The sequence below is a fragment of the Staurois parvus genome, unplaced genomic scaffold (genome assembly GCF_062004578.1).
Source record: "Staurois parvus isolate SC_StPar_1 unplaced genomic scaffold, SC_StPar_1.0 ptg000009l, whole genome shotgun sequence".
Taxonomy (NCBI): Eukaryota; Metazoa; Chordata; class Amphibia; order Anura; family Ranidae; genus Staurois; species Staurois parvus.
The window spans coordinates 4,047,984-4,063,285 of NW_028317805.1; the positions used below are offsets into that span (position 1 = coordinate 4,047,984).

The following is a 15,302-nucleotide window of genomic DNA, read 5'->3' on the forward strand; positions in this document are numbered from 1 at the left end:
TCTGCAAACAAGCACATTCACACGCAGTGATGTCAGTAATGACCAGGCAGACAATGCTCCTCTTGTACTGAGTGACAGCTTACAGCTTTATGTCAAAGGCTCAGATGCCTTTTTCAGTTTCTGTGATATCTCCACTTATGCCTTTTGTTTTTAAAATGTTCACATATAAGTTTATGTATCAATGAATCCAGCAACCTTAAAATATCTTAGACCTCATTCACACTACGTTTGTGCTCAGCACCTCTAAACTCCATTTTTCCTGGCAGCAGAAAAGCTACTTAAAAACGCAGTAGTAAACCTCTATAAAGAGCCCAGTACAGCAGTACAAATTAGACAAGGGGTCTAACCCTTCTCCAATCTATCCACAACTTAAAGGTACTGGTTGGACATACACATGACAATAACAAAATCAACCCTTAATTATTGATACAGCCAAGTAGAGTGTCCACCAGTCCTACCCCATCAATTACACCATTGCGCCCTGTTGATGAATGTTTCTATATAGTGAAACCCCAACTGCTGAAGCAATGGACGCCAAGGAAAAAAAGAAAAAGTTGCCTCTCAGACACATTCATTTATGAAATGTCTGAACAATGACAAACTAATGGAGTTTCTGGAGCTGCACAGAGAAACCATTAAGAGTTTTCAGGGAACCAGAGAAGAATACCTAACATTAGAGAAATACATGGATTGTAATGGGTGATCACCTTCTGAAAAAGTTAGCTGCCTGGCTGGTTGACCCTTTGATTTCTGTATTTTATTAGTCATTGAACCCAAGCAAGCATGCAGCCAGTGAAGTCAGAACTGATGACCTGCATACTTACTATGTGTAAGTGTAAAATAGCCAGAAGATTGTCAAGACACCCAGGAAACAGTGGTTGGTAATGGGCAGGTGTTCTGGATAAGTCCGAATTTTCAAAAACTAGTTCTATACATACGATAACTGTCTAACACATTGGATCCCAACCAGCGGCCTGAGAGCCACATGTGGCCCTTTGGTGTATGATTTGCATCCTTCAAACCTTAGCATCTGCAGTGGGAACATTAATTACGCCAGGTTCACATGTGTGCCATGATTTGCATGGGCACAAGAGCCCATTCATTTGAATGGACTCCCGTGCCCCGGGGCATGCTGGGAAGAAGTCCCTGCACTTCTTCGGAAATTGCAGCCCGCACGGGAACTGAGGTTCCCAGTACGGTTGCAATTTCCAGTGCGGGTGACTGCCATTAGAAATAATGGCACCTGCCCGCAGGTCCCACATTCCTCTGTGTGGGTGGTGCTGCTGCAGGTATTTTTGCAGGTCCTGCAATGGCACCACTCGCACAGATGTGAACGTATCCTTAGAGTAATAGCATTGATGTCCACTAGCCTCATGTCACACATTCCCAGTTTCATATTGTCTCCTGTAGCATATCCCCAGACAAAAATGTAGCATGTCCACACTCTCTGAGCCTCATTTCCTCTATTAGGTCTGTAGTTTCTGACACTCCTCTCAAGCATTACATATATTGAACATTATGTGCAGCCCTTTGGTGATATCAGGGGCCACATCTGAGGCCCCCTTTAGCTCATGGATTGATAACAACTGGCCTAACGAAATGGAACAACTCTCTGTTTGGTTAAGATACATTGTTTATATGAATGGTCTTTCTCAAACCAACATTGCAAGAAAAATCATTCTTCTGAGCTGGAATATTTTTTCCTCTCTTTTGAACAACCTTTTTGAATTTTTACTTTTCCATCCTAGAAGACCACTATTGCCGACAATATAGTATTTTGATAACTGTAAAGTATATATGTATATAATAATAGTAATCAGCATATGGACTATTTTTTATTTTAATTGCTTTTATTAAAGATCAACTCTGGGCTAAATGTTTATTTTTTAATTGTCCCTTCTTTGGTGAAAACAAGAAGCTTGGGCTACAATACTCAGCTTCAGGCTGGAGCTGTCCCCACAGTACTGTCTTTTTGCCAAAAGATGTCCTCGGTTGAATGATGCCCAACGTCATCCAACTTAGGAGTTTGAGGACAGACTGTGAGTGCGATGAGTGAGTATAAATAGAAGCTACTGTAGATATTTGTGAAAGCTTTACTTATAACATTTATAGATATGCAGCAGTTGCCATATATTTACAAACCATGAGGCATTTGTTAATGTATATAGATTTAGTAGGACACAAATGGCCTATGGCACGAGAGTCAAACTGGAACTGCTGATTCTGATTACTAATGCCATACTATGGCATCAGCAATTTTAGGAGACAGCAATTCCCCAGATATTACTGTAAGGTCTTTTAAAGGCAAAGACAGGGGGCTAGGTATTCAATTGCTGGACAGGGGGCTAGGTATTCAATAGCAAAATATCTGTCCCTGGAGTCACAACTTTAATGTTACTTCAATAGTTTCAACTCCTAAAACATACATTTATATGACTGTAAATCGTGTTATTGTTGCAATGGCCAAGAGACGGTTAGCCAGTGCAACTGACATATTAGGTTCTAGAATACGGCAAGAAAGAGAAAAACTACCAACACTTATTACTACGCTTGTTACTTGTTAAGGGATGATCTTGAGCAAACAGGTTGAATGGTGTATGAGGGACTATATCGACGTCAGATTAAAGTAGGTACACCTCAAATAATGCTGATAAGCAATGATATAAAATTACAAAGATATATGCATGAGTATATGACATATATAAAACCCCAGAGGTCTGGGCTATAATCAATTAGTGGATAGTTTCTTGCTGACACAGTTGGCTGGAGTTAGGCTGCCTCTTTGGATGGGCTGGAAACCTGACAGCTGCAACAGAAAATGGGGAACGGACGAAAGAGGTGCCAAGTCACCAATGGTGTAGCAGAATTTATTCAGCAGTGTATGTTAAAATAAAATAAAACTGCACTCACAAAAGTCACTTGAAACAGACATATAACAAACTCCATGTGGAGTCCCCAGTGCAGAGTCCACTCCCGACAGAGACAGCTGAGATGACAGGAATGCTGTGGAAGCCATGGATCCAGGCCAACCGTCAGAAAGACTCAAGAAAGGAGCTGTCAATGGAGCTGTCAGATGCCACAGACTCTGTAGCCAATCAGGAATGCGTTTTGGAGACCAAACTACGCTTCCTCCAATAGCCTTCAGAAACTGTCCCAGATTTATTAAACATTCCCCTTATGCCTACATAATGCACAGTAGAATTTCATTCAAACTCTCACATGAAAGTTCTGAAAGATCGTTCATCAGAGCAAATCATGAATTATATATGATTTTTTCCCAAATGTAAACCACACAGTTAGATAAAATTTGAATAAAAACAACCTGTGCGTGGTCCTGATACAGTAGCAATAAATGAAAAAATAAATGAATAAATGAAAACAATCTGTTGCTGCTATGTCCTCATATGATCACATCACATATCTGACATACAATATAGTTAATAGGACAGCGCTACAGATAATAGACTGGAAGTACGAAAGAGGTAATGTAGCAAATTCTCAGTTCATATCAGGATTCTTACTGAATACATATTAAATAAGAAACATTGTAACAATGATATACACAGTGTTGAAATAAAAGTCTCAATACTAGTAGGTGTCTGATCCTCTGGTGGTGACTAGCTATTTGAAATCCAACTCTGAAAATTCCTCCTTGTGGTGGGGTTGCTCTCCACAGTTTAACTAGGGTAGATCTTCTTAACCATTGTACTTACCTGATCCTCTGCTCCCATGGCAGAATACAATCCTCCATGCACCAGCAGTGGATTTTTCCTTGGTGTCCTCATGTTCTATGCAGGTCTTCAGAGAGGTGAAGTGTGTGTTCAAGGAAATGAAAGAAAGCTGGCTAATTGTGTAGCTAAGCTATTGGTGTGGTCTTCAGAGTTATGAGCAGGAATGGTAATGAGATATAATTTTGCTCAAAAGTTTGCATACCCTGGCAGAAATTGTGAAAGTTTGGCATAGATATTGAAAATGTGAATGATCATGCCAAAAAACTGTGTTTTATTTAAGGAAAGTGATCATATGAAGCCAAGTATTATCACATAGTTGTTTGGCTCCTTTTTAAACCATAATGATAACAGAAATCACCCAAATGGACCTGATCAAAAGTTTACATCACCTGGAATGGTTGGCCTGGGTATAGACACACACAGGTTAAAAAAAACAATTAAAGGATATTTCCCACATCTGTGGATTTTTTAAATTACAATTAGCTGTGTATGAATATTCATTAAGTTTTTTAGCTTTCACGTGGATGCCCTGAACAGGCTAGATACTGAGCCATGGGAATCAGAAAAGAACTGTCAAAAGACCTGTGCAACAAGGTAATGGAACTTTATAACAATGGAAAAGAATATAAAAAGATATCCAAATGCTTGAATATGCCAGTTAGTACTGTTCAATTGCTTATTAAGAAATTGAAAATTCAGAGATCTCTTGATACCAAGCCAAGATTAGATAGACCAAGAAAGATTGCAGCCACAACTGCCAGAAGAACTGTTTGGATACAAAGAAAAATCCAGAGGTAACCTCAGGGGAAATATAGGTTGCTCTGGAAAAAGACAGCATGGTTGTTTCAAGGAGCAAAACATGACAATACTTGAACAAAAATGAGCTGTATGGTTGAGTTGCTAGAAATAAGCCTTTACTGCACCAATGCCGCAAAAAAAGCCCGGTAAGGTGTGTAAAGGTGCTGTCAGGCATATTGTACCACAGCTACAAGGAAGAGGTAACCCAACCTCTTGTGTTCATAATTTACAGTTGGCTTACCAATTGCCACTATGGGCACTACAAACACATCAATTGTGTAGCACTGCAAAACAGGAAGAGACTGTGCAGGTCATAAACAAATATGGCTGCTACCATGTACATTAATGATTATAAACTATACACAAAAGCAAAGCATTTATTTACATTTGTGACATTATTTATCTTAAGCTGATCTACCCACACAGCAACACATTTAAAAACTCTTAACATTTCCTTTAAAGGTTAACTCCACCTTTTGTACCAGTTTACATGTTACACTCGTGTTTAGGGTATAGCATGTAATATGGTGAAAATGGGACTCTACCCACCCCCAGGCCTCCCAGACCCCGTGACAGCTTGCAGGGGTTCTTCAAACTCGCAGCCACTGTCACTTTAGAAATTTGTGTGGCTGCGCAGTGCCAGGCCCGCTGAGCTGCATCATTCATTCACAAAGATTTGTGAATGAATAATCCACAAGTTCTGTCTGCCACCGTTTGTAGTTTGTAGCTTTCAATGGAACATGAATGGGGTGATCACTTCTTCCAGCTCTCTAACTGAAAGTCCCTATCTCAGTATGGACAGAGAGCTGACGAGTCTTCAGGAGCCTGGCATAGCACCTGCCATTCAGTGAACATGGTTGCAAAGCTTTGCAGGCTCATTTGTAAAAAAAAAAAAATAATAGATACTTCTTTTTTTCCTGCAAATATATGTACATGTATTTTTTATTTTTAAGTGTAGCTAGCCTTTAAAAGTATCTTTTCAGCCTTTTCAGAACTATATCTATTCACAATATATATATATCCTTTTCACAATATATATATATTGTGATTGCAATATATATATATATATATATATACATATACACAGTATCTCACAGAAGTGAGTACACCCCTCACATTTTTGTAAATATTTTATTATATCTTTTCATGTGACAACACTGAAGAAATGACACTTTGCTACAATGTAAAGTAGTGAGTGTACAGCTTGTATAACAGTGTAAATTTGCTGTCCCCTCAAAATAACTCAACACACAGCCATTAATGTCTAAACCGCTGGCAACAAAAGTGGGTACACCCCTAAGTGAAAATCTCCAAATTGGGCCCAATTAGCCATTTTCCCTCCCTGATGTCATGTGACTCGTTAGTGTTACAAGGTCTCAGGCGTGAATGGGGGACAGGTGTGTTAAATTTGGTGTTATCACTCTCACTCTCTCATACTGGTCACTGGAAGTTCAACATGGCACCTCATGGCAAAGAATTCTCTGAGGATCTGAAAAAAAGAATTGTTGCTCTATATCAGTGTTTCTCAACTCCAGTCCTCATGGACCCCCAACAGGTCATGTTTTCAGGATTTCCATTATTTTGCACAGGTGATTTGATCAGTTTCACTGCCTTAGTAATTACCACAGCTGTTTCATCTGAGGGAAATCCTGAAAACATGACCTGTTGGGGGTCCATGAGAACTGGAGTTGAGAAACACTGCTCTATATAAAGATGGCCTAGGCTATAAGAAGATTGCCAAGACCCTGAAACTGAGCTGCAGCATGGTGGCCAAGACCATACAGCAGTTTAACAGGACAGGTTCCACTCAGAACAGGACTCACCATGGTTGACCAAAGAAGTTGAGTGCACGTGCTCAGCATCATATCCAGAGGTTGTCTTTGGGAAATAGACGTATGAGTGCTGCCAGCATTGCTGCAGAGGTTGAAGTGGGGGGGGGGGTCAGCCTGTCAGTGCTCAGACCATATGCCGCACACTGCATCAAATTGGTCTGCTCGGCTGTCATCCCAGAAGGAAGCCTCTTCTAAAGATGATGCAAAAGAAAGCCCACAAACAGTTTGCTAAAAGACAAGCAGACTAAGGACATGGATTACTGGATCAATGTCATGTGGTCTGATGAGACCAAGATTTATTTATTTATTTTATTTCAGGTACTTATATAGCGCTGTCAATTTACACAGCGCTTTACACATATATATATTGAACATTCACATCAGTCCCTAACCCTCTAGGGGTGTACAATCTAAGGTAAACTTATTTGGTTCAGATGGTGTCAAGCGTGTGTGGCGGCAACCAGGTGAGGAGTACAAAGACAAGTGTGTCTTGCCTACAGTCAAGCATGGTGGTGGGAGTGTCATGGTCTGGGGCTGCATGAGTGCTGCCGGCACTGGGGAGCTACAGTTCATTGAGGGAACCATGAATGCCAACATGTACTGTGACATACTGAAGCAGAGCATGATCCCCTCCCTTCAGAGACTGGGCTGCAGGGCAGTATTCCAACATGATAACGACCCCAAACACACCTCCAAGACAACCGCTGCCTTGCAAAAGAAGCTGAGGGTAAAGGTGATGGACTGGCCAAGCATGTCTCCAGACCTAAACCCTATTGAGCATCTGTGGGGCATCCTCAAACGGAAGGTGGAGGAGCGCAAGGTCTCTAACATCCACCAGCTCTGTGATGTCGTCATGGAGGAGTGGAAGAGGACTCCAGTGGCAACTTGTGAAGCTCTGGTGAACTCCATGCCCAAGAGGGTTGAGGCAGTACTGGAAAATAATGGTGGCCACACAAAAAAATTGACACTTTGGCCCAGTTTGGACATTTTCACTTAGGGGTGTACTCACTTTTGTTGCCAGCGGTTTAGACATTAATGGCTGTGTGTTGAGTTATTTTGAGGAGACAGCAAATTTACACTGTTATACAAGCTGCACACTCAGTATGTCACATTGTAGCAAAGTGTAATTTCTTCAGTATTGTCACATGAAAAGATAGAATAAAATATTTACAAAAATGTGAGCGGTGTACTCACTTCTGTCAGACACTGTATATCCATAGGTAGAGACAATTAATTTGTATGTCAAAGGAGAGATAATTGAAACAACAAAACACACCAAGTCAGTACTGCAGCAGAAGGCTACAGGAAGACTATACACCCATTGCCGAGCGGCTGTGTGTGTGTGTTTGTATGTATGTGTGTATATATGTGTATATATATATATATATATATATATATATATATATATATATATATATAAATAAATTTGAGACCACTGTTAATGTTGTATATTTTCAAGCTATGATTTAATAGTAATGGTTCCAAAAACTGATTCAAGACAAGTTGTGCGAGGGGCAGATCTCATGCTCCATTCATATTATTTTGTCAGTTTTGCACTGGCGTGATTTCAGCAAAATGAAATGCCCTGTCTCTGTGTGCTATTGAGATTTGTGTTTCTTCTTTGCTCTTTCAATTGCGTCATCGAGTAAGCGCGATAGTGATGTCATAATGGTTTAGAAAACCTTTCTACTATATAAAAACCACAGTCGGCTTTGATGAAAAGCACAAGAAGCCAAGAGTATGCTTCAACTAATTACAAGGAGAATTAAATATAAATGTAAAAAAAAAAAATATATATATATATATATATATATATATATATATATATATAATAACAGTACATAAAGTAATGAACTGTTACAGCAGCACCGAGGCCTGTCTTCTGGTACAGAACTACAGTTTCTGCAGGAAATGAAAAATCATACCGCTAGCAAACAGATTAACCGTCACAGGCAATCAGGGATGCACTCAGTGAATGCATTCCTGTACAATGAGTTCTGCCCCCACCGGCAATTCCTGACAAAGTACTGTACATTAAACCAGCCCCAAGACAGCATTAAACTCCTATACAGTATGTTAGCATCAGCATCAATGAACACATATGCACCTACACTAGCAGGCAGAGCATCAAGGGTCTCAAAAATGTCATCAGCGTCAAATGTTCCTTTCTATCTATTCTTCAATATGAAGCAATGCAATAAAAAAAAAAGACAATTCCAAAATTGCTGCAAACACCTGTTCAGCATGAATTTTCCATTCTGGAATAGAGTCAAGCTGCACAAGGGCGGTACAGCTGCAGCCGTACAGTGGTCATGTACTTTATAGGGCCTACATGTTGCAACAGGAAGGGTTCACATCACCAGTGGCTGCAATTTAACTCAACGTTATACAAGAACCTAAATGAAAAAAAAGAAAAAAAAAAGAGAAAAAAGCACTGACCTTACAGTGAAAGGGCCACTGAGATGTTTCCTTTTCTATGTGCCTTTTACCTGCAGATTACCCCAATCCTCAGTTGGATGCACAGGTCATTCTACAACCGGCAGGTCCTTCCTATTAGATCTAAAATGCTTTTATCATTTATGCTGGAAAACATCCTCATAATAAACCAATCCATTCTGCGTGGGGATGGTAAAGCCCTATTCTGTGCAGGCAAGAGATGGATGCTGAAGCAGGATTCAGAGCAATGCCAGAGCTTAGAGGAGAGAGGGAGAGGGAGGAAAAAAATATCTGCATGTAGCAAATGGGAAATAGCTTCTCACCACATACACACCCACAGAGTGGAGCATCAGAGAGGATGCTCAGGGATGGCTTTCACAGGCGGGATGCTGTTACCCAGAGATGCACTGAGGCTTCTGCTCTCTCCTGGGAGAATGAGCTCATTGCTAGCATTCAGCAAAGCTCCTATCAGCCCTTGCAGAGTCACTGCAGCCAGCATCTCAGTGCAAGCACGTCATCAAACCGACACTTATAAAACCGCACAGCTTCCTAGTCGGGGGCCAGAAGGGAGAGAGCCCGGAGGAAAAATGATGTCCGGAGCAAGGGCGGCCACTGCCAAATGCTCGCTGAGATGCCTGCTGTGCCAAGCAATTGTAATTACACTAATGCCAAGGCTTTCAGTCAAAGTTTGGCTGTTGGCATTAAATCTTGCCTTGAGCAGAAGTGGTCATAGCTTTCCAACAACCTACTGCAGACCCTCAAGGTTAAAGCGGACCTTGCGCCTACAAATACAGCCTCCCATTAAAAATATTGGTGTTGACCTGGACCTTTTCTTGTCTCTTTCTCCTTCTCAACTCTTCTTTTCTTTTTTTAGATTATTTTATCGGCTCTTCTGCAGGGATGATTCATGATATGCTCTCTATTTTTTGATTCAAATATATACTTTTATGCATTTTAAATGTTATTTTTCCACTGTTGTCAGCCGCTCGGCAATGGGTGTATAGTCTTCCTGTGGCCTTCTGCTGCAGTACTGACTTGGTGTGTTTTGTTGTTTCAGTTATCTCTCCTTTGACATACAAATTAATTGTCTCTACCTATGGATATAGAGTATTTCACAGAAGTGAGTACACCGCTCACATTTTTGTAAATATTTTATTATATCTTTTCATGTGACAACACTGAAGAAATGACACTTTGCTACAATTAGAGATGAGCGAATCGAACCAGGCGAACCGGAATTCGATACGAATTTCAGGAAAAATTCGATTTGCGTTGAATCTGAATATTTGCCTACTTCGGGTGCGCGAATCGGATTTTTCCCGATCAGCCGGCAAAAGTGTCCCTGCAGAGAGCTCCGCTATTTCTGACATTTCTCTGACAGTTCCTTCACATGTACAGCGGTTGAAACATTGTATCTATTAGTTTCCATTTAGGATACAGATGTTTCAACCGCTGTACATGTGAAGAAGCTGTCAGAGAACTGTCAGAAATAGAGGAACTCTGCACATACACTTTTTGCCGGTTTGGAATTCTTATTTTCATCCTACTTCTTCTTCTTCTTCTTCTTCATCCTCATCCTCAGAAGAAGAAGAAGAGGATGAGGATGAAGAAGAAGAAGAAGAAGAAGAAGTAGGATGAAAATAAGAAGAATTCCAAGCCGGCAAAAAGTGTATCTGCAGAGCTCCTCTATTCTGCAGATACACTTAGAGGAGCTCTGCAGATACACTTAGAGGAGCTCTGCAGATACACTTTTTGCCGGCTTGGAATTAATCTTATTTTCATCCTACTTCTTCTTCTTCATCCTCATCCTCAGAAGAAGAAGAAGAGGATGAGGATGAGGATGAAGAAGAAGAAGAAGAAGAAGTATGATGAAAATAAGAATAATTCCAAGCTGGCAAAAAGTGTATCTGCAGAGCTCCTCTAAGTGTATCTGCAGAATAGAGGAGCTCTGCAGATACACTTTTTGCAGGCTTGGAATTATTCTTATTTTCATCCTACTTCTTCTTCTTCTTCTTCATCCTCATCCTCATCCTCAGAAGAAGAAGAGGATGAGGATGAAGAAGAAGAAGAAGTAGGATGAAAATAAGAATAATTCCAAGCCGGCAAAAAGTGTATCTGCAGAGCTCCTCTATTCTGCAGATACACTTAGAGGAGCTCTGCAGATACACTTAGAGGAGCTCTGCAGATACACTTTTTGCCGGCTTGGAATTAATCTTATTTTCATCCTACTTCTTCTTCTTCTTCTTCATCCTCATCCTCATCCTCAGAAGAAGAAGAAGAGGATGAGGATGAAGAAGAAGAAGTAGGATGAAAATAAGAATAATTCCAAGCCGGCAAAAAGTGTATCTGCAGAGCTCCTCTATTCTGCAGATACACTTAGAGGAGCTCTGCAGATACAGTTGCAAGAAAAAGTATGTGAACCCCTTGGGATTACGTGGAGTTTTGCATGAATTGGGCATAAAATGTGCTCTGAACGTTATCTAAGTCACAACAATAGAAGAACACAGTCTGCTGAACATAATACTACACAAACATTAGATGTTGCCATGGTTTAATTGCACATAACATGTAAACATTCACAGTGCAGAGAGGAAAAAGTATGTGAACCTTTGGACTTAATAACTGGTTGACCCTCCTTTGGCAGCAATAACCTCAACCAAACGTTTCCTGTAGTTGCAGATCAGACCTGCACAACGATCTGGAGTAATTTTGGACCACTCCTCTTCACAAAACTGTTTCAGTGTAGCAATATTCTTGGGATGTCTGGTGTGAATTGCTCTCTTAAGGTCATGCCACAGCATTTCAATCGGGTTGAGGTCAGGACTCTGACTGGGCCACTCCAGAAAGCGTATTCTGTGCTGTTGCAGCCATTGTTTTGTTGAATTACTTGTATGCTTTGGGTTATTGTCCTGTTGCATCACCCATCCTCTGCGGAGCTTCAGTTGGCGGACTGATGGTCGTACGTTTTCCTGCAAAATGTCTTGATAAACTCTGGAATTCATTTTCCCATCAATGACAACAAACTGTCCAGGCCCTGAGGCAGCAAAGCAGCCCCAAACCATGATGCTCCCTCCGCCATGTTTTACAGTGGGGATGAGGTTTTGATGTTGGTGTGCTGTGCCTTTTTTTCTCCACACATTGTTGTGTGTTCTTCCCAAACAACTCAATCCTGGTTTCATCTGTCCACAGTATATTTTGCCAGTAGTGCTGTGGAACATCCAGGTGCTCTTTTGCAAACTTCAAACGTGCTGCAATATTCTTTTTGGACAGCAATGGCTTCCTCCGTGGTGTCCTCCCATGTACTCTATTCTTGTTTAATGTTTTCCTTATTGTAGATGTGTCAACAAAAATGTTAGCATGTGCCAGAGATTTCTGTAGGTCTTTAGCTGACACTCTGGGATTCTTCTTTACCTCATGCAGCATTCTGCGCTGTGCTCTTGCAGTCATTTTTACAGGACGACCACGCCTAGGGAGAGTAGCAACAGTACTAAACTTTCTCCATTTGTAGACAGTCTGTCTTACCGTGGACACATGAACATCAAGGCTTTTGGAGATACTTTTGTAACCCTTTCCAGCTTCATGCAAGTCAACAATTCTTGATCGTAGGTCTTCTGAGAGCTCTTTTCTGCGAGGCATGGTTCACATCAGACAGTGCTTCTTGAAACCAGTAAACCCAAAACAGGTGTGTGTTTTTTAAGGGCAGGACAGCTGTCAGCAACACATCCAATATCATCACACTGATTGGAGTCAAGGTTGGCTCACTCCTGGCTCCAATTAGCTCTGGGAGAAGTCATTAAGCTAGGGCCTCACATACTTTTTCCTCCCTGCACTGTGAATGTTTACATGTTATGTGCAATTAAACCATGGCAGCATCTAATGTTTGTGTAGTATTATGTTCAGCAGACTGTGTTCTTCTATTGTTGTGACTTAGATGACGTTCAGAGCACATTTTATGCCCAATTCATCCAAAACTCCACGTAATCCCAAGGGGTTCACATACTTTTTCTTGCAACTGTACACTTAGAGGAGCTCTGCAGATACACTTTTTGCCGGCTTGGAATTAATCTTATTTTCATCCTACTTCTTCTTCTTCTTCTTCTTCATCCTCATCCTCAGAAGAAGAAGAAGAGGATGAGGATGAGGATGAAGAAGAAGAAGAAGAAGAAGTAGGATGAAAATAAGAATAATTCCAAGCCGGCAAAAAGTGTATCTGCAGAGCTCCTCTATTCTGCAGATACACTTAGAGGAGCTCTGCAGATACACTTAGAGGAGCTCTGCAGATACACTTTTTGCCGGCTTGGAATTAATCTTATTTTCATCCTACTTCTTCTTCTTCTTCTTCATCCTCATCCTCATCCTCAGAAGAAGAAGAAGAGGATGAGGATGAAGAAGAAGAAGAAGAAGAAGTAGGATGAAAATAAGAATAATTCCAAGCCGGCAAAAAGTGTATCTGCAGAGCTCCTCTAAGTGTATCTGCAGAGCTCCGCTATTTCTGACAGTTCTGGGACATTCACTCCATACAGCGGTTGAAACATTGTATCTATTTGTTTCCATAAATGGATCCATTTATGGAAACAAATAGATACAATGTTTCAACCGTTGTATGGAGTGAATGTCCCAGAACTGTCAGAAATAGGCTATTTCTGACAGTTCTCCTTCTCCTTCTTCTCATCCTTCTCCTTCTCCATCTTCTCATCCTTCTCCTTCTTCTCATCCTTCTCCTTCTCCTTCTCCTTCTTCTCATCCTTCTCCTTCTTCTCATCCTTCTCCTTCTCCTTCTTCTCATCCTTCTCCTTCTTCTCATCCTTCTCCTTCTCCTTCTCCTTCCTCATCTCCAAGGGCATTTAAATTAAAGGTACAGTGTTCTGCACTAATTTAAAGGCTCTCTGAAGCCTAGAAACCCATCCTTCTCCTTCTCCTTCTTCTCATCCTTCTCCTTCTCCATCTTCTCATCCTTCTCCTTCTTCTCATCCTTCTCCTTCTCCTTCTCCTTCTTCTCATCCTTCTCCTTCTTCTCATCCTTCTCCTTCTCCTTCTTCTCATCCTTCTCCTTCTTCTCATCCTTCTTCTCATCCTTCTCCTTCTTCTCATCCTTCTCCTTCTCCTTCTTCTCATCCTTCTCCTTCTTCTCATCCTTCTTCTCATCCTTCTCCTTCTTCTCATCCTTCTTCTCATCCTTCTTCTCATCCTTCTCCTTCTTCTCATCCTTCTCCTTCTTCTCATCCTTCTCCTTCTCCTTCTTCTCATCCTTCTCCTTCTTCTCATCCTTCTCCTTCTCCTTCTTCTCATCCTTCTCCTTCTCCATCTTCTCATCCTTCTCCTTCTTCTCATCCTTCTCCTTCTCCTTCTCCTTCTTCTCATCCTTCTCCTTCTTCTCATCCTTCTCCTTCTCCTTCTTCTCATCCTTCTCCTTCTTCTCATCCTTCTCCTTCTCCTTCTCCTTCCTCATCTCCAAGGGCATTTAAATTAAAGGTACAGTGTTCTGCACTAATTTAAAGGCTCTCTGAAGCCTAGAAACCCTTTTTATAAGTTAACTTCGTAGCGAATTAATTCGCATCGAATCGAATTTCTTCCTGAAATTCGGCGAATCAGCCGAATCGAATTTTTGAATAATTCGCTCATCTCTAGCTACAATGTGACGTAGTGAGTGTACAGCTTGTATAACAGTGTAAATTTGCTGTTCCCTCAAAATAACTCAACACACAGCCATTAATGTCTAAACTGCTGGCAACAAAAGTGAGTCCACCCCTAAGTGAAAATGTCCAAATTGGGCTCTAAGTGTCAATATTTTGTGTGGACACTATTATTTTCCAGCACTGCCTTAACCATCTTGGGCATGGAGATCACCAGAGCTTCACAGATTGCCACTAGAGTCCTCTTCCACTGCTTCATGATGACAATCCGGAGCTGGTGGATGTTAGAGACCTTGTGCTCCTCCACCTTCCATTTGAGGATGCCCCTCAGATGCTCAATAAGGTTTAGGTCTGGAGACATGCTTGGCCAGTCCATCACCTTTACCCTCAGCTTCTTTAGCAAGGCAGTGGTCGTCTTGGAGGTCTGTTTGGGGTTGTTATGTTGGAATCAGGGGTGGACTGACCATTTGGAAACTCGGGCACTGCCCGAGGGCCCAGGGTCAGTAGGGGCCCCATGAGATGCCCCTGGTACCTTTTTCATAGGCTTTTTGAGTTTGGGCAAGGACACAGGGGCCCCATGATCCCCTATTGCCCGGGGGCCCCCTGAGTTGTCAGTCCGCCCCTGGTTGGAATACTGCCCTGCGGCCCAGTCTCCGAAGGGAGGAGATTATGCTCTGCTTTAGTATGTCACAGTACATGTTGGTATTCATGGTTCCCTCAATGACCTGTAGCTCCCCAGTACCGGCAGCACTCATGTAGCCCCAGACCATGACACTCCCACCACCATGCTTGACTGTAGGCAAGACACACTTGTCTTTGTACTCCTCACCTGGTTGCCGCCACACACGCTTGACACCAACTGAACCAAACAA

General features: G+C 41.6%; 1 protein-coding gene across 4 annotated transcripts in view; it reads right to left on the minus strand.

Annotated features, from left to right (window-relative positions):
* Positions 1 to 9,214, minus strand: part of JAKMIP3 (Janus kinase and microtubule interacting protein 3) — a 185,258-nt gene extending 176,044 nt beyond the window's left edge. For 3 of the 4 annotated variants that reach the window (XM_089669263.1, XM_089669244.1, XM_089669271.1), the window contains exon 1: positions 8,801 to 9,125. The gene's annotated coding sequence lies outside the window, so the exon portion shown is untranslated. The other variant, XM_089669254.1, reaches the window with a different exon arrangement.
* Positions 9,215 to 15,302: the final 6,088 nt, after the last annotated feature.